A 25,579-nucleotide genomic window follows, 5' to 3' on the forward strand; every position below is an offset into this window, starting at 1 on the left:
TAACTCCCTGCTCAGCCAATCAGGGTAGAGACTGAGGAGGGGAGGCTGAGGGTTCTCACCAGAGAGCCCAAAGGATGGCCCAGGTCACTGGTGGGGATCAATGCCCCAGCACTAGTTCAGCCCCACATTTTGAGCACTCTCCTGCAACACACACCCCTCTCCTGGTGTTGAGAGGGGAACAGGAGAAAGGACAAAAGGTGAAACAAAAAGGACAAACCCCAATGTCCCCAGTAATTCTAAGGGACAAAATCCCAGGTGCAGAATAAAATTCTGCCTCCTTAAGCTCATGTTTTCCATGCCTAGAATTCAACTGTCACCACATGGATCAGACTGAACAGGTTTCAAATCTCCAGGAGGCTCTTACCTTCTAAACAGGGACGGCTGTTTTCTAGTAAAATCACTGAAAGGGAAAGAGAAAACTCGAAAGAGGTTCCTCCTGGCGCTCACGTCCGTGAACCCGAATACTCTCAGTCCTCAAAGAGAGACCTGGAGAAGGAGACTTGCTGGAGCAAAGCCACAGGGGTCTCTGAGGTTTCCCTGGCCCCTTGCCCCTGTCCTGCTTGGCTGATGTCAGCATCTCTCTGTGAGGTCACCACCTCCCCACCACCTTTGACCAATAGGCTGAGGTCCTGCCAAAGGCCTTTGTGATGTCACTGCCGCACCCCTCCCTTGCTGGGCTAATGTCCTGCCCCTGGCCAGGCACTTTGCAGGTTTGAGCTGCTCCCTGTGGATCACCCCACTCAAGGAGTGTTCGTTCTAGGCAGCAAGCCGGCTAGGCAGGGAAACCTCAGACGCTGCTCCCAATGCTACACTCAGTTTTTCAGAAATTAGTCGACTTTATGGCCAGAAGAGACCATTAGAGCATCTAATCTGACCCCCTGCATATCACAGGCCTCCTGTAGGACACAAGAGCTACTTTTGAGGCAAACACATTCCAGAAAGGCATCTAGTCTTCATGAAATGACATCAGGAGATGGAGAATCCACCACTTTCCTTGGTAGCTTGTTCCTGTGGTGAATCATCCTCGCTGTTGAATTTTTGTGCCTTAGTTGTAATATGAATTTGTCTCTTTTCACCTTCCAGCCATTGGCTCTTGTTAGGCCTTTCTCTGCTCGATTCAAGAGCCCTTTAATACCCAATCTTATCTCTCCATTAAGGCACTTCAACACTTCAGTGAAGTCACCTTTCAATCTTCTTTTGATAAGCTAAACAGGTTGAGCTCTTTCAATAGCTCCCTAGAAGGTATTTTTTCCAGTCCTCAGAACATTAGGTGGCTCTTTGCTGCCCCAGCTCCAATTTCACAACATCTTTTTCAAATGAGGACACCAAAACTGGAGGCAGTATTCCAGTATCAGTCTCACTGATGCCGTGTCACCTCCTGTGACGTTATTGACATAATCTGTAACTGTATAGATCACCGTTGCGACCACTGTTCTATATTTGCAGCCAATATTACAGAGAAGTGGTCGTGTAAGGTGTCTATGGAGAGGTTCTGATTAGCTGATTATAATGATGCTATCTCTAGATGTGTATCGTATTTTTGTAGTTGACATTATGAATATTAGCTCTGTGCTGCCTGTATTTCAAACTTGTGCTCTGCTTCAGGGAATGATACCTTTGTTTAATTGATGAAAACATAAACTAGACACTTAGAGGATTGGAACTGATTTCAGCTGATGGACAGGTTTGCTAGGATTTTATGCATTTGGACAGCAAAATGTTGAGTGTTCACATTCATTTCAAGCATCCTCATATGGTGGAGCTCCTGAACATAATGGAGAATGAAAATGTTTTTCTTTTCTTTAAGAGGGCATCTGGGTTTGAACAAAAGACCACTTGATCTGCAATCAAACACTCTACCACTGAGCTATACCCCCATTACAACAGGAGTATGGAATCGTGATCTCCAGGACTTTGAAGGACAGACCCTGCTTCATCGAGCTCCTTTGCCATTCCCAGACCACAGGTGGTTTTAAAAATGGGGTTTGATTAAACTTATTAAATGTGGTAAACACCACAGCTTGCACACCCACCGATATAGCTTCTCCCCATGACAGAGCTGCCACCTCCTGGGGAAGTGGATTGACTACACCAACAGGAAAACTCCCCCCCCCCTCAGCATGGAGCAGTGGTTCTCAAGCTGTGGGTCAGGACCGCAAAGTGGGTTGTGACTCTGTTTTAATGGGGTCACCAGGGCTGGTATTAGACTTGTTGGGTCTTGGGGCTGAAGCCAAAAGTCTGAGCCCCCCAACCCAGGGCTGAATCCCTCAGGCTTTGGTTTTGCCCTCCCCCACTGGGGCTCAGTCTTTGGTACTCCCCGCTCTCAAGTGGACGGGCTTGGTCCCTCTTTCCAGGGCTACGTATTAAGTTATCTTGACAGAAGGAGGTTGCAGTGAAAGGACGTTTGAGAAACCCTGGCATAGAGCATCTCCATTACTGAGCTGCAGCAGCATAGACTCACTGTTTGAAATATTGACCTGGCCTTAGCCTCTGAATATGTCTAGGCTTGGCTCCCTCTGGCACTGTTGTGATCTGACCCTGAAAGTACAGCCATGGAGACACCACACACCAGCCTTGCCTAGTTGGCAAGGATCAAACTTTCACAGAAAGGCACCCGTGGTTTTCTATCCCAGCTCCCTAAGGCCTCAGCCACAACCACTTAACACAGAGGCCTTTCTACACTCTGGTTCTGTTCTCACTGAAGGGTCATTACAAATTGTTTGCTCAGACCAGCTTCCCCAGCACACTCACTGCTGTGCAGCTCTGTACATGTGGCCATGGCTGAACAGCCAGAGTTCCTGCCCATTTCCCTACTGGCTGGAGCATGATTAGTGTGTGTTTGTGGTTAATGATGTTGCTGTAGATTGTTCATTCCCTGCCTTGGCAATTCAGGCAGTCCCTTTTCCCATTGTATTGCCAGCACCTCTGGGAGTCCAGTAACAGAGGCAGGTTTTCTCTGGGCACTGAGATTTTTGAGGGTGTTGGTGGCTCCTTTCTTTCCTCACCCTGGAGTAAACTCAGCTTTTTATTCCATCCTTGATGACTCATGGAATAACAACAGCAGCATGCAGAGGAGAGTGAATATCTCAACTGCCAGGGGGAAGGTGGATGCATCCCCTCTGTCTGACCATTGCCATTGCAGGAGAGAAGGTTTCAGTGGAATCGAATGCCCTGGCTCAGACAATAGACACAGGGAGGTTTTGCTGTTCATGGATCTGTGCAAAGGAAATTGTGTGTCTGTGTGAAAATGAGGAGGGATATGAAATGCCCATGTGGTGGTGTCTAAGGCAAAAGGGAACCCTAGAGGATTAGAACAGGATAAGCTCTCAAGCAACATGTTTCTTACTTTGCCCATCTGTTAGTTTTGATGATTATCGATGGAAAGATTTTGCCATTGGGTTGTGTGTTTACACAGAAATTGACATTTACCAACAAATACGTAATTCTTCCTAGTCTCCTGGTGGTGAGTTTAGAGGGACACACTCACTCTTCCCACCCCCCATGCCAGGCCTGTGCTCTCCAGAATATCAACTTCCCACAGAGCTGGGATCCTTCCCTCATCTCCCCCCAGGACCACTGCCCCACCCCCACTTCTGGGATCCCCTTCCAACACTGTCCAACTCCCCTGCTGGCAGGATCCCTTCCCATTCCTTTCATTTCCTGCCTCCCCTCTGAGCAAAAGCTCTGCATTGTTCCCACACTGGGAATTGAAACCAGGCCGCCTGGGTAAAAACCAAGAATCCAGATCACGAGACCATATGGAACTTGTATAGTCAATAGCACATTTACACCCAATAATTCAAAGTAGCCATTCAAAAAACCTTCAAAAACAGACTTCAAAGAGAAATTGCAGAGTTACAATTGATTTGCAAACTTAACACCATTAATTTGAGCTTGAATAAGGACTGGGAGTAGCTGGCTCACGACAAAAGCAATTTTCCCTCTCTTGGTATTGACACCTCCCCATCAATCATGGGGAGAGGACCACATCCACTCTGACTGAATTAGCCTTCAACACTGGTTCTCCCCTTGTACGGTAACTCCTGTCACTTCATGTTCCAATCTATATTTATGCCTCTATCTGCAATTTTCACTCCATGCATCTGAAGAAGTGGGCTTTTTACCCACGAACGCTTATGCCCAAATAAATCTGTTAGTCCTTAAGGTGCCACCAGACTCCTCATTGCTTTTAATTCTAAGCTGATCTTAACCCTTTCAGTACCCTTCCAAACTCAGATGCTTCTCACCACAGGCTGGCTGGTGGCTTTTCAGCCAGGCTCGCCCCTTTCATCAGCGCTTCAGTTGCTTGGTGTGGGGGTGTCTGTAGATGTAGGTGACAGAGAGAGATAAAGCCTGGCAAATGTCTCTCCTTTTATCATGTCCTTTCTTCCCTCATGGCTTTGCCCCCCCGCCCCCCGTCAGAGTCAGGTGAGCATCACTGCATCTCTCCAAGCAAGTCTGAGCAATTCCCCTGGGGTGTCCTCATACAGGTGAGTCATTGCATTGTAGGTCCCTTGCTGGACAATGGCTGTTGATGGGTTGTTTGACACCCTGTCCGGGTGTTGGTTACTTTCCTTGCTGTTGCCACTGGGGAGCTAATATTTGGCTGACTCCCCAACCTTGCAGCACAGTGACAACCACACTGCACAATTCTCATAACTTCATATGCATAAATGGTCTACATCTATAGGTAGAGAAGTGACTTTCAGCAGATCATATCCTTTCCCTTGATACCTTACAAGTCATGCTCTATATGTAAGATCAGGATGATATGAAAATGAGCATTATGGGGGTTACAGCCGCTCCCCCAAAGGTATAGAATGTCACACTGAGATTCTATGTTCATTTGTTCTGTAACAGCATTACAGAGATCCAATGACTGACCAATGGCATTTCCAAGTGCTAAAATAGCAAGCGATGTTGGTCTCTCATTGGCCATCAGCCACTGAAGATGTGGTTTAATGAGCTGGAGCTTCAAGGCGAGGGTGGCTCTGTCCACTGCCTTCCATTGCGCTGCTGGGCCCCAAGTCCCTGGTGGCCAATATGTGACGCTGGGAGAAAAGAGTGGGGTGGCAAGTGGCAGCAGGACTTTTGCCACCAGGGTCTAGCTGCCCAACTTCCTCCTGGTACTGCTGGCCCCCCGTTGCCTTCAGGTAACCCAGGAACTAAGGCAGGAATAGGGCGAGGAAGCGAGTAAAGCCGAGCAAGGAAGGCAAAAGTGAATCTTGTCTTCATGGGCCGCTCGCAATGACGTCCTTTTTCTGTGCCACAGCTGACAACAACATCCCAGACAGAAAAGCAGGAGGCCAAAAAGAAACTGAGCAGCTGCTGAAGTAGTTCAGTTGGGAGCGTGCTAGACTAACAGGCTCTTCTATCCCCCTGTGTGCACGGGTGGGATGTTTTCTGAAAGTGCAGCAGTTCCTTTAACTGCCACGAGTCCCTCATTTCAGGCTATGCAGCAGGAAAAGACAGCATGGGCTTCTGCACCGAGTTGGCCCACCTGACCTTTCATTCTTCTCTTGCTCTTTGTCAGCAAGGGGAAGAAAAAGAAGCTCTCCCTCAAGCTGGAGTCACAAGGACGACGTAAGGACGACTTCCTGAGTGCCCGCTCCAGTCCTCTGCTCTGCCAGCTGACCTATTGAAGGGCTGCCACCACTTTCTCCAGGTTTGTCCATCAGCCTGTGCCAGGGTGAGCAAGAGTCAAGCAGATGGAGTTTCTGTAGTGTAGTGGTTATCACATTTACCTAAGATGCAAAAGGTCCCTAGTTCATAAACATCCTGGCTTCCTTTTCCCAGATCCCCTTGCTGTTCAGGAAGGCCTCCTCCTTCTCCTATTGGCCTGTCCCTGAGATAACTCCAACCCCCGCATGACAGAGGGTGCTGACAGCAGTGGAGAAAGCACCTTGGCATCAGGCTGGAGAACCTAGAGGAGTGCGGCGTGTTAACTTTTGGAGGCTTGTGGCTTGGCCTCCTCTGCTGTTGGAGGTTGGCCGGTGGAGGACGGCTCTTCCTGCTGGCCTCCTCTGCGTGACTTGCCAAAGGAGGAAGTGAGGCAGGAATGGGGCAAAAGAGGAAAGTCAAGCTGAGGAAGGCAGGGCAGAAAGTAAGCACATCATTGCGGCTAAATGGGGTGAGTAGAGCATCACCATTCGTTCTGCAAAGCCGGGGGAGGTGCGGTTGGCTGCTGGGAGGCAGAATCCTGTGCCTGCCTGTTGGCTTCCCAGGGGTGGCTCCTTGCAGCCCAGGAGAAGCGGGGTTCTGGGGGGAAGGAAAAGCAGCAATGGCGAGGCTGAGTGGGCTCCTTTCTGGCCAAGATGGTGGGTCTGGGAGTTGCCTGTAAGCCATAAGTGGACTTGGTGCAGTGAAAACCGCTGCTCCATTCTGGCTGACCTGGGGGAGCCATTAATGACTTGGGAGTGGGGACAGGGCGCTGGCTGTGAGCAAATGGGATCCAGGAAGCCCCAGCCTGCCCCTCCAGGGGCCGAGTCATCTTCTCTCCTGCCATGGGGAGCCCGGCCTAGAGCCTGCCCAGCATGCACTGCAGCTCGAGCATTAAGCCTTCCTGTGGCATAACCTAATTACGGCCTAGTGTAATAAGGGGTAAAGTTTAGATTGTGAATTTATCTTTAATTTCCATGGTAACTTACTTTGATCTTTTATGCCTACCACTTATAATCCTTAAAACTCCATCTATATGTAGTTAATAAATCTGTTTTATGCTGTACTTAAACTAGTGTATTTTGCTTGAAGTTCTTGGGAAATCTCAGCTCCATTACAAGGCTGGTTCATGTACTATTCACAGTGAGGGAGGGGTGGACCCTGCGTAATAAACTCACACTGATCAGGCTTCTGATTAAGGCAAGATGGTATGGTCCAGGGGTGCAAGGCTGCAGAGCTGGGGGGAATTGGCAGGAGGCTCTCTGTCATTAGTGTTATGAGTGGCTGGGAGAAGCATTCATGTAACTCAGTTGGATGTGCCCCTACCTGTGGATGTCTGTGTAAGTGCAATATCTGCCAGAGATTCACAGCTCCTCACAGCATCACCGTGTGAGAGGGAGCCCAGGCAGTGGGACACAGGGCTCAGGGGTCCCACTGTTCAGGTTGCATCCCATAGATCCCATCACAGACTTTCAGCAACCACAGCAGATGTTCACTGGAACAGTGAGAGAGATGGCAAAATAGTGATCTCCAGGGCCTGCAGACATCAAACTATCAGGAATTCTGTGCACAGAGAGGACCCTGCAAGTGGAAAATGCCTTTGGAAAAGACCCTTCTGTCCCCAGCTGTGGTCGTACAGTGCTTAGTGCTCTGCGTTGTGGCCTCAAGAGCCATGGATGCAAGTTGAGTTATGGTGACCTTTTCCTTGTCTCCACGTTTCTTAGGTGCCTCCTTCCAACACCTGTCAGAAAAAACGACCGGTTTCTTTTGGAAGCATTTGCATTGCAAGGCAGAGGCAGTCCTCTCTGTTTCCTCAAAAATTGACCAAAAGGTGGGAGGAGTGGACACATTTGGCAAGGCACCACTGGGTGCTGCATCTCTAACCTCCACTTTACCTGGCAGGTGCCTCTGGGACTTTTCTCCCAGCTGCTCCATTTTTCATCAGTGACAATCAAAAGGAAGATGACATGACATCTCTGTGCAGACATCCTCAGCGAATCACAAGGACGTGTGGCGCAGGCTCTTGTGTTGCAGCAATTGCAGTTGAAGCAACCACCATGGTAATGCCAGTCACAGCAGCCTTTTCATCAGCTCCAGGCTTGTGATCTGATTCTTTCCAATGTTTCTCTCCAAAGAAACCTTTTCCTTAGCAAGCAATTACTTGGATACCAAGGGAGGTCTCTTCTGTTTCCTGGAAAGACACAGGAAAATGTGAGCAGAGGAGACAAAAGCCACACAACAAGGCACCACTGGGAGTTGAACCCAGGATCTCCTGTTTACTAGACAGGTATTTTAGCCAGCTAAGCCATGGTGCCTGCCTCAAGAACATACTTGCAACTGTTCCATTTGATGGTCCAGGACAGCACCTGCAAATTCCAAACTACAGACGTTCCCCATTTCCCTCAAGACTTGCAAGGAAGAACTGTCAGGCCAAGCCAGGATCTCCTGGTTACTAGGAAGACACTTCAGCAAACTCTTCCCAAAGATCACTATCCAGAGACCTTTAAACAGCCACTGCAGATGTTCACTGACAAAGAGATGCCAAAATGGAGTTCTCCACTGCCTGCAGCCATCACGCTACCAGGAGTTCTGTGCACAGAGAGGCCCCCGCTGGTGGGAAAGGCTTTGGTAGAGACTCTTCTGACACCAGCTGTTCTCATATACTGTTTAGCACTTTGTGTTGTGGCTTCAGCATCCAGAGATGCCAGTTCAGTTAGGGGACATTTTTCCTATCTCCACATTTGTCTAATGGCTCCTTTCAACTCTTGTCACCAAAAAGACCTGTTTCTTTTGCAAGCAATGTACAGCTAAGCAAAGGCAGTCTTCTCCATTTCCTCAAAAATCACCAAGCTGTGGGGAGAGGAGACACATTCAGCCAAGCTGGATGCTGAATCTCCTCTTTCTTCAGCAGGTGTCTCTGAAGGACACAAATCTCCACTGTGTAGAGGAAAAGAATAGGAGTTTATTACACACAGCGCTGGCGGAGTGGGCTTATTAGGCTCAGAGACACTGTTAATTAATTAATTACAATAGAATATATAGATTTTCCATGGGTGGGGGAAAGTGACGGCGAAGGCAGTTCCAAAACCTAGGATAGGTTTTGCAGCAAGACAAGATAGCACAGTAGCCAATGGTTAACAGGTCACATAATGTCTCCACCCATGGTCTCAAGTTAGCAAGTTAACATTTCATTAATACTTTGATAATATGTTATTAGTATAAAATATATATGTTGAATTCTGATTTGAGGTCCATAGGAATGGAGCAACTCCTTTGATTGTCCAACAGGTACATTCCTAGGGGTTAAAGCAAAGAAAGAGTGAAAGTATATGGCAATAAAGATTGTTTTCTGTGTGTCTTAAGGCAGGCATTGGTCCCTCGGAAGGGAGGTGGAAGGATGCCATATCTTATACTGACGTGCCAACTTTTCATAAACTCAAGGTTGGCTCTGTGGGAAAAACGTCTCCCTACAGAAGAGACTAACACAATAGGAACAGGGATTCTTTGCTCAATCTGCAACTCTGAATAAGACACAATTATTTAGTTCTTAGCTCCAACACCTGCCAATTTGCTGACCAGGCCTATCTTAGCAAGCAAGGCTTTCTGTTTACCCAGCTTTCTCTTAGCTGATCACTATTTGCTAGGCCTCTCGTCCCCTGACCATACTCTGGATTTTGGGTCTGGAAAAGAGCTGGCACAAGCCATAGACCAGGTTGTTATATAAAATGCACATGGATTTTAACCCTTCACATACAGTAATAGCAAAATTCTTGGTTCAGGCTTGTAGCAGTGATGGAATAAACTGCAGGTTCAAATCAAGTCTCGGGAGTCCATCCACAGCTGGGATGGGTCAGTCAGTCCTTTGTACAGAGCTTCAGTTTGTAGCAAAGTCCCTCCAGAGGTAAAAAGCAGGATTGGAGACGAGGCATCAGCCTTTTATAGTTTCTTGCCATGTGGTCTTTGCTTTCTTTGTCACAAGGACACTCTATCCAGCACGTGGCACAGAAAAACCTTAGAGTTCTCTCCATAGGCAGGTCCCTGCAGACCTTGCTGTGTCACAAGGTGTATCTGCCTTCTCTCAGTGGGTCGATTGTGTAGCTGATAGTCCTTAATGGGCCATCAAGCAGGCTAGGCAGAACTGACACCAACTTGTCTGGGGTGTTCCCCAGAAGCATATCACAAGTTTGAAATATCGACAGCATAGAGCCAATATTAATAATGTCAACTACAAAAATGATACACAACTAGAGATAGCATCATTATAATCAGCCAGTCAGAACCTCTCCATGGACCCCTTACACGACAACCTTTCTACAATATTGGCTGCAAATATAGAACAGTGGTTGCAATGGTGATCTATACAGTTACAAATCATGTCAATAACATCACAGGAGCTGACACGGCATCAGTGAGACTGATATTGGAAAACTGCCTCCAGTTTTGGTGTCCTCATTTGAAAAAGATGTTGTGAAATTGGAGCTGGGGCAGCAAAGAGCCACCTAATGTTCTGAGGGCTGGAGAAAAATGCCTTCTAGGGAGCTATTGAAAGAGCTCAACCTGTTTAACTTATCAAAAGATTGAAAGGTGATTTCACTGAAGTGTTGAAGTGCCTTCATGCAGAGAAAAGATTGGGTATTAAAGGGCTCTTTAATTGAGCAGAGAAAGGCATAACAAGACCAAATGGCTGGAAGGTGAAAAGGGACAAATTCATATTACAACTAAGGCACAAAAATTCAACAGCGAGGATGATTCACCACAGGAACAAGCTACCAAGGAAAGTGGTGGATTCTCCATCTCCTGAGGTCATTTAATGAAGACAAGATGCCTTTCTGGAATGTGTTTGCCCCCAAAGTAGCTCTTGTGTCCTACAGGAGGCCTGTGATATGCAGGGGGTCAGATTAGATGCTCTAATGGTCTCTTCTGGCCATAAAGTCGACTAATTTCTGAAAAACTGAGTGTAGCATTAGGAGCAACGTCTGATGTTTCCCTGTCTAGCCGGCTTGCTGCCTAGAACGAACGCTCCTTGAGTGGGGTGATCCACAGGGAGTAGCTCAAACCTCCAAAGTGCCTGGCCGGGGCAGGACATTGGCACAGCAAGGGAGGGGTGCGGCAGTGATATCACAAAGGCCTTTGGCAGGACCTCAGCCTATTGGTCGGAGTTGGTGACCTCACAGAGAGATGCTGACATCAGGCAGGCAGGACAGGGGCGAGGGGCCAGGGAAACCTCAGAGACCCCTGTGGCTTTGCTTCAGCAAGTCTCCTTCTCCAGGTCTCTCTTTGAGGACTGAGAGAGTATTCAGGTTCACGGACGTGAGCGCCAGGAGGAACCTCTTTCAAGTTTTCTCCTTTCCTTTTAGTGATTTTACTAGAAAACAGCCATCCCTATTTAGAACGTTAAGAGCCTCCTCGAGGGAAGGGGTGTCATGGGGTGTCACAGTTCGGATGCTGGTGGCCCCCCCATGTATGGAAGTTCCCGCCCCCTGCTCTGTGTTCGCAGGGCCGGAGAGCAGCATTCCACGGCAGTGATTTGCTCCTGGCTGCCAGAGCAGAGCAGCAGGCTCAGCTGCCAGAACTTCCTGGAGCTAGGAAAGGGGAGGGGCCCAGCCTCTTTAGCAGGAATGCAGGGCAGGTGAGTTCACGGCGGGCATTGTGGGATACTGGCGGAGGCCAGTTATGGTGATTTAATGACCAGCAGCATTTACACTGGCACTCTGTCACTGTAAGTTTGCTGCAAAAAGCTCTAGGCCTCTCATCGAAGTGGTTTTATTTTGTCACCAAAACAGGGCAGTTTTGTCGCCAGACGTGGCATTGCAGTGTGTACACCAGCCACACCAACTTGCCGACCAAGGGAGCGTTGTGTGTTCTTCACACACCCGAGCAATATATTTCTGCTGAAACAACTTTGTAGTGCAGACCTGGCCAAAGATTCACTCAACACACACAGCTTGCAAGGAAAACGTCACCTGCTCCTCTGCTTTGCAGAATCCAAACACAAGGAAAGCTTGTCAGGGCCTGGTGGAGATGGCAGGGAGTCAGGTGTGGGCAGACACTATGTCTTATACCCAGGCAGGCAGCATGGCTTAGCTGACTAAAGCCCCTGCCTTGTAAATAGGTGATCATGGGTTCCACTCCCAGTGGTGGCTGTTGGGGCACCTGCTATTGGCTACTGTCAGAGGACAAGATTCAGAGCTAGATGGGCCTTTGGTCTAGCCTAGTGTGGTTTTTCTCATGGTTTAAATTACACTCACGGGCACTGATAATAGAGTTACTGAAAGTTTGGGAGTTAGGCGCTGACAGATCAGTGGTCCAAGCCCCTTGTAGACACCCCCCCTCCCTCTGGGACAGGGGCAGGTCTGAGCTCTCTCACCAAATGCTCATTGTGGCTGCCAGAACTTGTGAGTGGCTCATTTCGTTTGCACCCTGGGTTGAGTCCTGCTTTGTGCACTATGTCTGAGAATGAAAATCCTAAACCACCCTTTGAAATGACGAATGCAGCAGGACGTGTCATTGTCCCTGCCCCAAAGCAGACAGACCAATGGAGAAATGCCATCGAGTCCAAGGTAATACTTCACTGCGGTTTTAATATTTCCACTTGCTAAACTCCCTCCTATCTGCCCAGCCCAGGTGTCCTCTGCCTCAGCTGCTGCTCCCGGCCTGCTCTAGAGTCAAACATGCAGGGCCCCCAGGGGAACAGAGGCTGGGACAGGGCAGCAGCCTGGGCTGGGCTGGGCAGATGCTGGGAGTTCTCGTTCCCTGAGAACTGGCCTGGCTCCCTTCTCAACAGCAAACCAATCAATTCCACGCCCCCTCCCCAGAAAAATCAGCCTGGAGCCAAGGGCAGCAGGGGCCGATTCCCCTCTAGTTGCCGAGGCAGGAGAGAACCCAGGGCCTTTCTAGCAGAGCTTATGGAACCAACATGGGGAAACCAGCCTTTAAGAACAGGCAGTTCACATTTAAGCTCAGTGTTTTTAACAATTTTTACAACCTTAAATCACCCTTCAATCGCAGTGTCACTATCCATAACATTGCTTCAGCCTTATAGGTTCCCAAGTGCAAAACTCAACATCTCTTCAAACACAAGAGAGTGCAGATCAGTCAGTGTTCAGAGTCATCCCACATAAAAGAATCATGTTGTGGTACATATTGGCCTCATCATGTGGCCGTTGCCTTTCCCTCCACTCTGTTAAAAGTTTTGGAATTTTGCACAGAAACTTTCTTCCCTCCGGAGAGACCTGGGAACCAAGGCTGCAAGACAAACACCTTTAAGAGGAGGCGTAACCTGTCAAAAAATGATCTCCCTCCTTCAGTTCAGTGACAGCCTGAAATGTTACTTATCCTGGCAGAGCCGGAGGATTGAAAGCAGCTACATCAAATCCCTGTGTAGCTAGCAGGAATGAACACAAACACTCCCTGGTACCTGAAGAGATGTTTAGTTTTACCCTTGGTAAACTAGAAGTCTAAAGGGAAGGAAGGTGGTGCCATAATAAAGAGTGAAACACAAAACAATTATCATAGTTATGCCCATACTGACTGCAAAATATTTCTATATTCTTCTTCTTATCAGTGTATTATTTTCTCTGGTGTCTATACATTGACTATGCCTTGACCAAGAAATTTGAATCTTGATAAAATAATCGACTACCCCTAGTTAAGGCAATGGACTTGATACCCACTCGGGCGTCCCTACACAGGTTCAGGTACTAACAACAGTGGCTGCCTTTTAGCTATAGCTTTTAAGCAGGGCAATACATTGGTCCTGTGAAATCATTTCCCAGCCGGAGTCCATCGCCCACATTCCTTAGGGCATTGGGCCACCATGGGGACGTTTCATTTCCCTCCTCAATTTCACACAGAGACACAATTTCCTTTGCACAGATCCATGAACAGCAAAACCCCCCTGTGTCTCTTGTCTGAGCCAGGGCATTCGATTCCATTGAAACCTTCTCTCTTGCAATGGCAATGGTCATGCAGATGGGACGAGGCCACCTTCACCTCTGACAGTGAGATATTGGATCAGCTCTTTCTTTACGCTGCTGTTGTTAGTCCATGAAACATCAGGGATGGATGCAAGGCTGAGTTCATGTACCAACCCCCTGAAACATTTCAGTGCCCCAGAGAAATCCTGACTCCGGCTATTGGCATGATCTGGTGGAGATTAGAATAGGAACGGGACGGTCTGAATTGTCAGTGTGGGGACTGAACAACAATCTATAGCAATGTCATTAACCACAAACACACTCTAATCATGCTCCAGCTGGAAGGGAAATGGGCAGGAACTCTTGCTGTTCAGCCGTGGACACACTTACACTAATGCACAGCCAGGAGTGTGCTGGGGGAGCTGGTCTGAGCAATTGGAAGTGACAATTCAGTGAGAACAGAATCATTGTGTAGTGAAGCACCTATACATCAAGTAGTTGCGGGTGAGTGATTAAGGCGATGGACTAGAAATCCACTGGGGTCTCCCCAGGCAAGTTTGAATCCTGCCAACTACGGAAGCATTCGTGTATTGTCACTGCTCTTGTTGTAGTGCCAGAGCATCCACAGAGCCAGACCTGGTCTCGCTCTGAGGCTGTCTACACTTAAAATGTTGCTGTGACACTGCTATAGCACTGTGGAGTAGACAGTTGCTACAGTGAGTGGAGGGGTTTTCCATCCCTGTAATAGCTACATTGACAGAACAATCTTTTCTTTCATTTAGCACTATCTAACCATGGCTTAGGTCAGCTTAATTATACTGATTCCAGGGTTTTTCACATCCTGAAAGACGTACTTCTTAGAGGGTTTATCCCATCACCCTCCCATTCCCTGGTCCTTCTCGCATGACTGACAGCAGCAATACCCGCAGTTCAAGAAGTGCAAACAATTCAATGTTTATTGGGGTAAACTTCCAGCAAGCAATGATTCCAATTTCCTTCCTCGGTATCGCCCTTCCCAGCTCTCACACCACAGAGGCTTGTCTATGTCCCTGTTCCCATTCACTATTCCCGCCCTTAGCAAAACATAACTTCAATTCCCCTACCCCCATTCCCATTCCCCCCCTTACTTCCTGATTGACTGCAGACTATATAGTAAAACTGGAGTTCTGCTTAGCTATACTTTAATCAATCATTTTACTGAAATGTAACTAACCAATCCCAACATATTGTAACATGATTATCTAACCAGTTATACCCCACCACCTTAATTGCTTTACACCCAACACATTCATTATCCAGCAGACAGAAACAATCACAGAACCAGACAGAGATTATGCAGACAAGCAATAGGAAAGTGGAGACTACAGTGATAGAACAACAAAGAAATGAGGATTTCAGACCCCAGCTATTGATAAGTGTGTTGTTGCCAGACAGGATGCTATCATGGTAGAGGTTGTGGATGCTGGTTGCTTAACTGTCTGGCCCCCAGGGCAGGATTTTGAGGGTCTCAGAATGCCAGCACCCATCTTTTGTTCGCTTAAAATGCGAGCAGGGAGATTCCAACACTGCAGAACTCATGGAACTCCAGGAAACGTGTAACTTTAGGTCCAGGTGAGTGTGCCTAAAAATCAGTTGTGCTGGAGAAGGTCTCTAGGCGTTCAAAGAGATGTGCCATCTTGGCCTCCCTAAAGAGTGTCATCAAATATTAATGAAAACTAGGGTTGATAAGTCACATTCTTTGTAGCGTTAGGATTGTGGACTGGTCCAAAGTGCCAGTTTTAAGGCTCTTTTTTCCTATCTCTTGGGTGTTCTGGTTTCTGCATAGAGACGTGGTTTCAAATCCCACTTCTGACATGACCATTTTCTTTTATCTGGAGAAAATGGCCTCATTTCAGTATTCTTTGCAACAATAGAACACCATTTGTTTAGCTTTTCTATTCCAGTAGTTGTGAGAGAAGTTCCAAACTAGGGGGAAACAGGGCCTTTTCTCTCGACCGATCAAGTTTTGTCTTCCTTCATTCCAAGCCATTTTCTCAGATACATCCGTACTTCCCACACTTTTTTGTTCAGCGTTCTTTGCTTTTACGAAATTTTAGGGTCATCATTTAATTGCCACACAACTGTACTTATGAAGTGAAGTGAAACACAATATTTTTTGGATATTCTTGCAGAAGAGTTTTGCTTTCTGACCTGGAATTGAACAGGGGCTACCCAAGGGGGACAATGCTACTCCCTTTTCTTGCCTCATCCGAAAAAACATACATTCCTGATGCCCTTTGTTTCCTTGCCCTTTTTAGGGTAAATTGACACTTCTCAGAAGTAGAATCCTTTACAAAACCACTCAAAATCTCAGCAGTGTCGTAAGCAATGGCTTCCGGAAACGTGCCCAGCTTTTCTTTAATTTGGTGACACAGGTCCAGGCAAGGGACTGGATACAGGCCTGGATCAGAATCTTCGTTACCAGAGCAAGAATTCCTATTTAAAAAGAGATATTTTTCTGCTGCTATTAGATTTCCAACATTGATTTCATTTTATACACATTTTGAGCATCTATTAAGGATAAATTGAACAAAAATACCACTTCTCTTTCCTCAACATCTGCATCATGAAGGGGAGCATTCCGAATAGGAAAGATCTTCTGTGGGGCATGGGTTACAAAAATGCTTTGGGAACCAAATACATGGGCATTTTGCCAAGTTAAAAATCACTTAATGTGGAATTCTCTCCCCAAATCATCTGAGAAAATACTGACTTAAATAATTGAACTCCACTGTGATCATATGCACTTCCCTCAGTTAGTTGGGCTTCTGCTGTTGTTCACCATTTCCGAATAGAGATTTTAAATCACTGCTGTTTCTTTGTTAGCATGTGCAGTAAATTGGAAAGTTCTCCACTGTTGACAGAACTGCACTTGAACTTTCTCCGTGTCATCATGGAGGGGTGGGGAAAAAGCAAAGCTGAAGTGACAAATGAGGACTTTAGGAAATCGGTCATTTGTCTTCAATTCTCCAAGAAATCTGAGCTACGTCCTATCGAACTGAACTAATATCCAATTGGGTGAGCAAACAGCCTTCAGGAAAGAGAGAAACCCACATCACAGAGAGACAGAATACATGGCAATGAAAGTATCAAGAGAAATTCCAGAGCAGGTTACATCTGATTAGTTAGAATCAGGACAAGAGATTCTCCCATCACATTCTCCTCTGATCCATTCAAAGCAGCTTCACTCAGCACTCTCTCAATAGTCAGTTATGTTATTTACAAAATTGTAAGTATCCCAGCATCCCATAATGGGGGACAAAATAGTCCTCTTGCCAGAAGTGGCTTTACCAATAGATGACACCTGGAATTTAAACGCCAAATAATCACACTATGTTTGGGATCCATTTAAATTCCCCTTCCACGTCTTTGACATGTTCATCTCCAGTCATAGCGACTCTGATATAGGAGGAAAGAAATCAAAGCATCATCTCCAAGCAGACAGCTGAGAACTCTTCCTCACATGACATTTTGAGACGTGGAGGGATAGAATGTGATGAAAATAAACTCTGCACAGAGAAGCCAAAATGTAACAGTTCTGGAGTGATGGGGAAGGAGGGAATCTCTGAACCACCCCATCTCCTTCCAGTGTCACAGAGGCTGAAATGACACTTTTTTCCCCTGCTCCTCTTTATTTAACTATAACATGAAAAATTCCCAATGTAACTGCTCTTCAGCACAACCCAGAGCAACGTGAGAACAACTGGCAAGGATACAATCTGTATCATTGGCGACTCTAACAATCACTTTGCAATAGGAGCAATGGTATAAATGTGATGCTCCCTGGTTCCTCATAGGAAGGGCACACTCCAGTTACTTGTGGGATAACTGAGTTGATAGAAAGGACAAATGGGCCCACCTCAAAAGAAGGCAAACTACAAAAGGCATAAATGGGCCACTCATCTGGCCAAGCTGATGGATAACAGTGCTGCAAACAGTTCAAACAGATTTAAAAAGTTACTGTGTGGGAATCAGGAAAAAATATTAAAGAAAAAAAATTGATAGCCGTAGAGGTTTTTATGGTGTTCACTGCCCTTGCAGATTCTCTGATGGCTAATATGGGCTGAGTGCCAAGAGAAGGTTTTCCCACACTCACGGCATTCGTAGGGCCTGTTCCCCGGTGTGGATTCTCTGATGTCTAGAAAGGTGTGAGCTGTTAGTGAAGTTTTTCCCACACTCACGGCATTCATAGAGCCTCTCCCCTGTGTGGATTCTCTGATGGGTAAAAAGGGCTGATCTGCGATTGAAGGTTTTCCCACACTCACGGCATTCATAGGGCCTCTCCCCTGTGTGAATTCTCTGATGAACAGAAAGGGTTGATCTTTGAGTGAAGGTTTTCCCACACTCACGGCATTTGTAGGGCCTGTCCCCTGTGTGGATTCTCCGATGTCTAGAAAGGGCTGATCTGTGAGTGAAGCTTTTCCCACACTCACGACATTCATAGGGCCTTCCCCCTGTGTGGATTCTCTGATGTTTAGAAAGGTCTGAGCTGCTAGTGAAGTTTTTCCCACACTCACAGCATTCATAGGGCCTGTCCCTGTGTTGATTCTCTGATGTTTAGAAAGGTCTGATCTGCGATTGAAGGTTTTCCCACACTCACGGCATTCGTAGGGCCTGTCCCCTGTGTGGATTATCTGATGTTTAGAAAGGTCTGATCTGCAATTGAAGGTTTTCCCACACTCACAGCATTCGTAGGGCCTCTCCCCTGTGTGGATTCTCTGATGAACAGAAAGGGCTGATCTGTGAGTGAAGCTTTTCCCACACTCACAGCATTCATAGGGCCTGTCCCCTGTGTGGATTCTCTGATGTCTAGAAAGGACTGATCTTTGATTGAAGCTTTTCCCACACTCACGGCATTCGTAGGGCCTGTCCCTGTGTGGATTCTCTGATGATTAAGAAGGGCTGAGTAGTCACGTAAGTTTTTTCCACACTCTATGCATGTATTTTTTCTCTTTCCAATGATGATTTCCTGCTTTGTTGTGGTTTCCTTGAGGTCCTTCTGAGTTCCCTGAGAGGAAATACGTTTACCCATTTTCACCCCCGGCTGGTTTCCTTGTTCTCTCTCTGGTCTGTTCTGAATCTCACAGGATTTTTCCTCCTCATGACTCCTGGACACATGGCTTTTTGATCTTTGCAATAATGCTCTGTGCTTATCCACTTGCTGAACATTTTTCTGCTGAGAATTCTGCTCCTCTTTCTCACATGCCATTGCATCACCTGCTGTGAAAAAGACAAACATCAAACAGGGATGAAAAGTGAAAAGCCAAAACAAACTAAGTGCTGGAGGGAGGTCAAATAAAATCACAAACTGAACTCCCCGTACTCTTCCCCAAAACAGGAGAGAGAGGAGGGGATCAATTTGGCTTTCAAATCCCATCCAAATACGCAGGGGGAAGGGAGGAAGCTACTGCTGGTGTCTGCTAGGGTCTACGGGAAGCCATGAGCTATAGTTACCCTGAGGATATGACCCCTGCTGGCAACAATAATGAACTGAGACACCTCTCAAGGGCTTGGTAGGGCATCCCAGATGTTTCCTTCAGGCACTTTCACACTCAGAGTTGGTTTAATGTTTCCTCACCTCTGCAGGAGATCTCAGGGTCTGTTTTCCCTCTGAACCCTGCAGGTCTGAGACCCATGGCTCTTCCCCTTGTTCCAGCTGGGAGATCACATCAGGTTTGGAAAATGGAAACCCTGCTCAGATGAAAGAAAACAAAGGAGTTCCGTTGATTTCATAAAACTTTCTCATAAAAAACGTTCTATTAATTTAACTTTAATACTTCGTGTGACCCGGTGTGCCTGGGCTAGTCCTCACTGAAAATGCCAAGACCAGGGCAGGCTGAAAAAGGGAGAGCAGAGGCTCCCCAAACTGGTGGTTATCACAGAAGTTAAACTCACCAACCAGTCACCAACTGTGCTTCTGATCCCCAACACTGGTTATCGAGAAACTGAAAAAAGAAATCACACGGCCCCCTTTATTCCATCCCAGTTCTCTGACTCCCAATCAGCACCTAGGTCCAGCACAGTGAGAGGTTATTTAAAAACTCTGCTCACATAAACAAAGTGTTCCTCTGACCCCAGAGTCAGCCACATTACCAGGTCAGTATAGGTTTGGATCTTACTCAAAATACTACGATTCCAGCCAATCATTGGCATCTAAACTAAAGGTGTATAAGCAAGAAAGCATCTAAACTAAAGGTTTATTATAAAAGAAAGAAAGAAAGAAAAAGGGAGTTGTTAAATGGGAAAGCAGTCAGACACATTCAGAAATCTATACATCTGGTTCTTAGCAGTATTGGTGAGTTTCTGGCTTGAAAGGCTCTCTGGTACACATCCACATTATTCAGTCCTTTGTTCAAGCCTTCAGTTTGTAGAGAAATTGCTCCAGAGGTAGGAAGAGGAATTGAAGACAAAATGGAGATGATGCAGCTGCCCTTTACATTCCTTTTGCCAAGTGGCTTCTAATTCCTGTGTCCCAAACACAAGCTTCACAGCACATGGCACGGAAAAGCCTTGGCATTCTCAGTACACAGTGTGATACAGCGTGGCCAGAGGGCAGCAGGAGAGGGTTAGAAGGAGCCTTATTCCTGTAGAGGAAGAAAGTTTGCTATAGATGAACTAGAGCACCTGAAGCCAATTAGAGCACCTGCAGTCAGTCACCTGATAAAGACCCTTGCTCCAATCAGACAGGGAAGGAGTTGGAGCAGAGGGGATTGGTATTGGAGCAGAGAACAGTTTGAAGGGAAGCAGAGGAAAGTTTGGAGAAGTGCTGCAGTGGGCTAAGAAGTCCAAGACCCTAGGTAAGGGGTACCGGGCTTGTACAGAGGGAGGGCAGGAAGCCCCCACAAGCTGAAGGGTGGGAGCGGGAAGTAGCCCAGGGGAAGGAACCATCAGTTCAAGTGGTTCACCACTATCCTCAGGGCCCCTGGGCTGGGACCTGGAGTAGAGGGTGGGCCCAGGTCCATCCCTCTCCACTCCCCTCCTCAAGGACACTAGTGGGGCAGTTAATATTCCAATTCAGGGGCAAGAAATGGTGCTCTGACCCCCCCCCCCCCCAAAGAAGAGAAAGCAGGAGACCCATCATAATAGTGCCGGCAATTTGCCACAACAGGCATAACCCTGCATATCTTGCTGACTCAATAGGCGTATCCCCTTAATCCTTTCAATGGGTTCATTGTATGGCTGATGACTCTGGCTGGGCCATCGAACAGGCTGGGCAGGGCTGATGCCAATATATCTGGGGGTGTCACTCAGAAACAATGCACAAGTCTGGAATACAGATATACCCTACATATCTGTAACTCACAATACAAAGATAGAAACAAGATTATCATACGTGGAAACTCATAACATTTTCACTGACTCCTTACATGGCATATATAGCACAATTCATTGCAATTTCATCATATTGGTATTGTGATGCAGCAGGAGAGTGTTAGCAGGGAGCCTTATTCCCTGCAAGGGGAGGAAGGTTTGCTACAAATTAACTGGAGCACCTGAAGCCAATTAGAGCACCAGCAGTCAGGTGATAAAAAACCCTGCTTCAGCCAGACAGTGTGGGGAGTTGGAGTAGGAAGGTTTGGTTGGAGCAGAGGGCAGTTTTGAAGAGAGACAAAAGGAAAGTTTGGAGGAGTGCTGCGGTGGGCTGAGAAATCCAAAAACCCTAGGTAAGGGGCACCTGGCTTGTGTAGAAGGAGGGCAAGAAGCCCCTCCACAAGCTGAAGGGCAGGAGAGGGAAGTAGCCCAGGGGAAGGAACTGCCAGTACAAGTGGTTCACCACTAACCTCAGGGCCCCTGGGTTGGGACCTGGAGAAGAGGGCGGGCCCAGGTCCCTCCCTCTCCACTCCCCTCCTCAAGGACACTAGTGGGGTAATTAAAATACCGATTAGGAGGCAAGCAATGGCGCCCTGAACCTTCCCCAAAGAAGAGAAAGTACGAGACCCAGCATAACAGTACTGGCAATTTGCCACAGTATTTATAATAAAATAATAATAATATAGAGTGTCTCTCAATTCCATACAGTGTCACTTAATAAACCAGTCAATTCCCAGGACCGGTTCCTCAGGTGTTTGAAGATGCCGAACACCTTGCTTGTGAGGACTAGAATACCCACATATATGTTGGGAACACACAGACACTGTGCTACTGTTCCCCTATGTTCACTCTTCTAGAAAATTATGATCAATTTTGTTCATAGTATGTGTCAGGGCTGAATCCCCACTCTGTCACTCTGAGTGCAGAAAGTGGGGCCCGACAGGATTCTACAGATTAATTTGTGCCACTCTAGGCTTGTATTAAAACCCCCAAAGTTACAGCTTTTCTCTGACCTTGGCTTGGTAAATGCTGCCACCACTCAAATGCAAAACCCCCCCAAACCCTTGGACCCAGGAAGGAGCACTTGAGAATTCTTCCTCTGGGGCACCCTCAAGCCCTTTCACCTCCTCTGGGAAAGAGCTGAGAAAGAAAACAAAGGAAATTAGCTGTGGCTACCAGCTAATCAAACAACACACACAAACCTCTTAGGACACCAAAAATCCAAGCCTAGTCTTAAAAGAGGTAAATTTTAGTAAAATTGAAAAGGAAAACAATACATCTGGAACTTAGGCTTCTGCTAGATCTTAAAAGAAAATGTTTGTAAGCACCCAAAATAGCTTTCTTGGGGGTTCAGCTTAAAGCTTACAAGCAAACAAAAGCATCTGGGATAGCACTGAGTAGATCCAAAAGCCAAAATAAAAAATAAACCTGATTGTGTCTGTCTAAACATTCCTTGGCCAAATCATTTCTTCTAGGTATGGAAGATGAATTTTCATACCTGCTTCAAGCCATAAACAGCATTGCTACTCCGTGTCGCCTTCTCCGGAGAACAACAGACAAAGGGAAAGTTACTTTCCCATTTAACAAAGTTCTAGCCTTTCCATTGGCTCTTTGGTCAGGTCCCCAATACTTTTTTTTTTTTAAACCCTGTTGGCTTGTTAACCCTTTAGAGATAAAGCAAGCAGAGAACTCGCACCAACAGGGATTTTACAGCCAACTGGCTGACTGGGTGTTTATAAAAGGGAGATCCCTCCCCTCCCCTTCATTTATCACTGTAGGGCTTGTGAGGTACCATTTGAAAAGACATAATCTACTGAATAGCCTCCTGTTACAATACAAGCAGCAAAGAATCCTGTGGCACCTTATAGACTAACAGACAATTAGCAGCATGAGCTTTGGGTGAATACCCACTTCTTCGGATGCAAGTAGTGGAAATTTCCAGGGCAGGTATATATAGATGCAAGCAAGAAGCAAGCTAGAGATAACGGGGTTAGTTCAATCAGGGAGGATGAGGCCCTATTCTAGCAGTAGAGGTGTGAAAACCAAGGGAGGAGAAACTGGTTCTGTAGTTGGCAAGCCATTCACAGTCTTTGTTTAATCCTGAGCTGATGGTGTCAAATTTGCAGATGAACTGAAGCTCAGCAGTTTCTCGTTGAAGTCTGGTCCTGAAGTTTTTGCTGCAGGATGGCCACCTTAAGATCTGCTAGTGTGTGTCCAGGAGGTTGAAGTGTTCTCCTACAGGTTTTGAATATTGCCATTCCTAACATCTGATTTGTGTCCATTTATCCTTTTCCTTAGAGACTGTCCAGTTTGGCCGATGTACATAGCAGAGGGGCATTGCTGGCATATGATGGCATATATTACATTGGTGGACGTGCAGGTGAATGAACCGGTGATGGTGTGGCTGATCTGGTTAGGTCCTGTGATGGTGTCACTGGTGTAGATATGTGGGCAGAGCTGGCATCAAGGTTTGTTGCATGGATTGGTTCCTGAGCTAGAGTTACTATGGTGCGGTGTGCAGTTACTGGTGAGAATATGCTTCAGGTTGGCAGGTTGTTTGTGGGCGAGGACTGGCCTGCCATCCAAGGCCTGTGAAAGTGTGGGATCATTGTCCAGGATGGGTTGTAGATCCCTGATGAGGCATTGGAGGGTTTTAGTTGGGGACTGTATGTGATGGCCAGTGGAGTCCTGTTGGTTTCTTTCTTGGGTTTGTCTTGCAGTAGGAGGCTTCTGGGTACACGTCTGGCTCTGTTGATCCGTTTCCTTATTTCCTCTTGCGGGTACTGTAGTTTTGAGAATGCTTGGTGGAGATTTAGTAGGTGTTGGTCTCTGTCTGAGGGGTTAGAGCAGATGCGGTTGTACCTCAGTGCTTGGCTGTAGACAATGGATCTTGTGGTGTGTCCGGGATGGAAGCTGGAGGCATGAACGTAGGCATAGCGGTCGGTAGGTTTTCGGTATAAGGTGGTGTTAATGTGACCATCACTTATTTGCACCGTGGTGTCTAGAAAGTGGACCTCCCATGTAGATTGGTCCAGGCTGAGGTTGATGCTGGGGTGGAAGCTGTTGAAATCTTGGTGGAATTTTTCCAGAGTCTCCTTCCCATGGGTCCAGATGATGAAGATGTCATCAATGTAGCGTAGGTAGAGAAGGGGCGTGAGTGGACGGGAACTGAGGAAGCGTTGTTCCAGATTGGCCATAAAAATATTGGCATATTGTGGGGCCATGCGGGTGCCCATAGCTGTGCCACTGATCTGGAGATATATATTGTCATCAAATTTGAAATAGTTGTGTGTGAGGATAAAGGCACAGAGCTCAGCAACCAGTTGTGCTGTGGCATCATCAGGATACTGCTCCTGACAGCTTGTATTCCATCTGTGTGTGGGATGTTTGTGTAGAGAGCCTCTACATCCATGGTGGCTAGGATGGTGTTTTCTGGAAGGTCACCAATGCATTGTAGTTTCCTCAGGAAATCAGTGGTGTCACGGAGATAGCTGGGAGTGCTGGTGGCATAGGGTCTGAGTAGAGAGTCCACATATCCAGACAGTCCTTCAGTGAGAGTGCCAATGCCCGAGATGATGAGGCGTCCAGGATTTCCGGGTTTGTGGATCTTGGGTAGTAGATAGAATAACCCTGGTCGGGGCTCTAAGGGTATGTTGATTTGTTCCGGTGTTAGCGTAGGGAGCGTCCTGAGTAGATGATGCAGTTTCTAGTGTATTCCTCAGTGGGATCTGAGGAAGTGGCCTGTAGAATTTGGTATTGGAGAGTTGTCTGGCGGCCTCCTTTGGTAGTCAGACCTGTTCATGACTACAGCACCTCCTTTATCAGCCTCTTTGATTATAATGTCAGGATGGTTTCTGAGGCTGTGGATGGCATTGCGTTCTGCACGACTTAGGTTATGAGGCAAGCGATGTTGTTTTTCCACAATTTCTGCCTGTGCACGTCGGCGGAAGCATTCAATGTATAGGTCCAGACTGTCATTTCGACCCTCAGGAGGAGTCCATGTGGAGTTCTTCTTCTTGTGCTGTTGGTGGAGGGTAACTGTGTATCAGTGTGTTGTTCAGTGTTGTCCTGAAAGTATTCTTTGAGTCGGAGACGGCGAAAGTAGGCTTCAGATCGCCGCAGAACTGTATCATGTTGGTGGGGGTGGCAGGGCAGAAAGAGAGTCCCCGAGATAGGACAGACTTTTCTTCTGGGCTGAGTGTGTGGTTGGATAGATTGACGATATTGTTGGGTGGGTTAGGGGTATCACAGTTGTGGCCCCACGTAGCAGGTAGGAGTTTAGACAGCTTACAGTCCTTTTTCCTTTGTAGAAAGGAGAAGTGAGTAATGTAGATCTCCTGTCTTATTTTAGTGAAGTCCGTTTGTATGGATAAATGGACACAAATCAGATATTAGGAATGGCAATATTCAAAAACCTGTAGGAGAACACTTCAACCTCCCTGGACACACAATAGCAGATCTTAAGGTGGCCATCCTCCAGCAAAAAAACTTCAGGACCAGACTTCAAAGAGAAACTGCTGAGCTTCAGTTCATCTGCAAATTTGACACCATCAGCTCAGGATTAAACAAAGACTGTGAATGGCTTGCCAACTACAGAACCAGTTTCTCCTCCCTTGGTTTTCACACCTCTACTGCTAGAACAGGGCCTCATCCTC

At 46.9% G+C, this 25,579-nt stretch overlaps 1 protein-coding gene and 1 non-coding gene across 2 annotated transcripts in view; one reads left to right on the forward strand and one right to left on the reverse strand.

Moving 5' to 3' along the window:
- Positions 1–25,579, forward strand: part of LOC120381700 (zinc finger protein 850-like) — a gene marked incomplete at both ends in the record, with an annotated part of 483,140 nt that overhangs the window by 190,366 nt on the left and 267,195 nt on the right. The gene's annotated exons all lie outside the window — the stretch shown is intronic.
- Positions 7,900–7,973, reverse strand: TRNAT-AGU. The gene has a single exon. It is a non-coding gene; the product is annotated as a tRNA-Thr (tRNA).

This window comes from Mauremys reevesii, linkage group 14 (genome assembly GCF_016161935.1).
Source record: "Mauremys reevesii isolate NIE-2019 linkage group 14, ASM1616193v1, whole genome shotgun sequence".
In the NCBI taxonomy this organism is placed as follows: domain Eukaryota; kingdom Metazoa; phylum Chordata; order Testudines; family Geoemydidae; genus Mauremys; species Mauremys reevesii.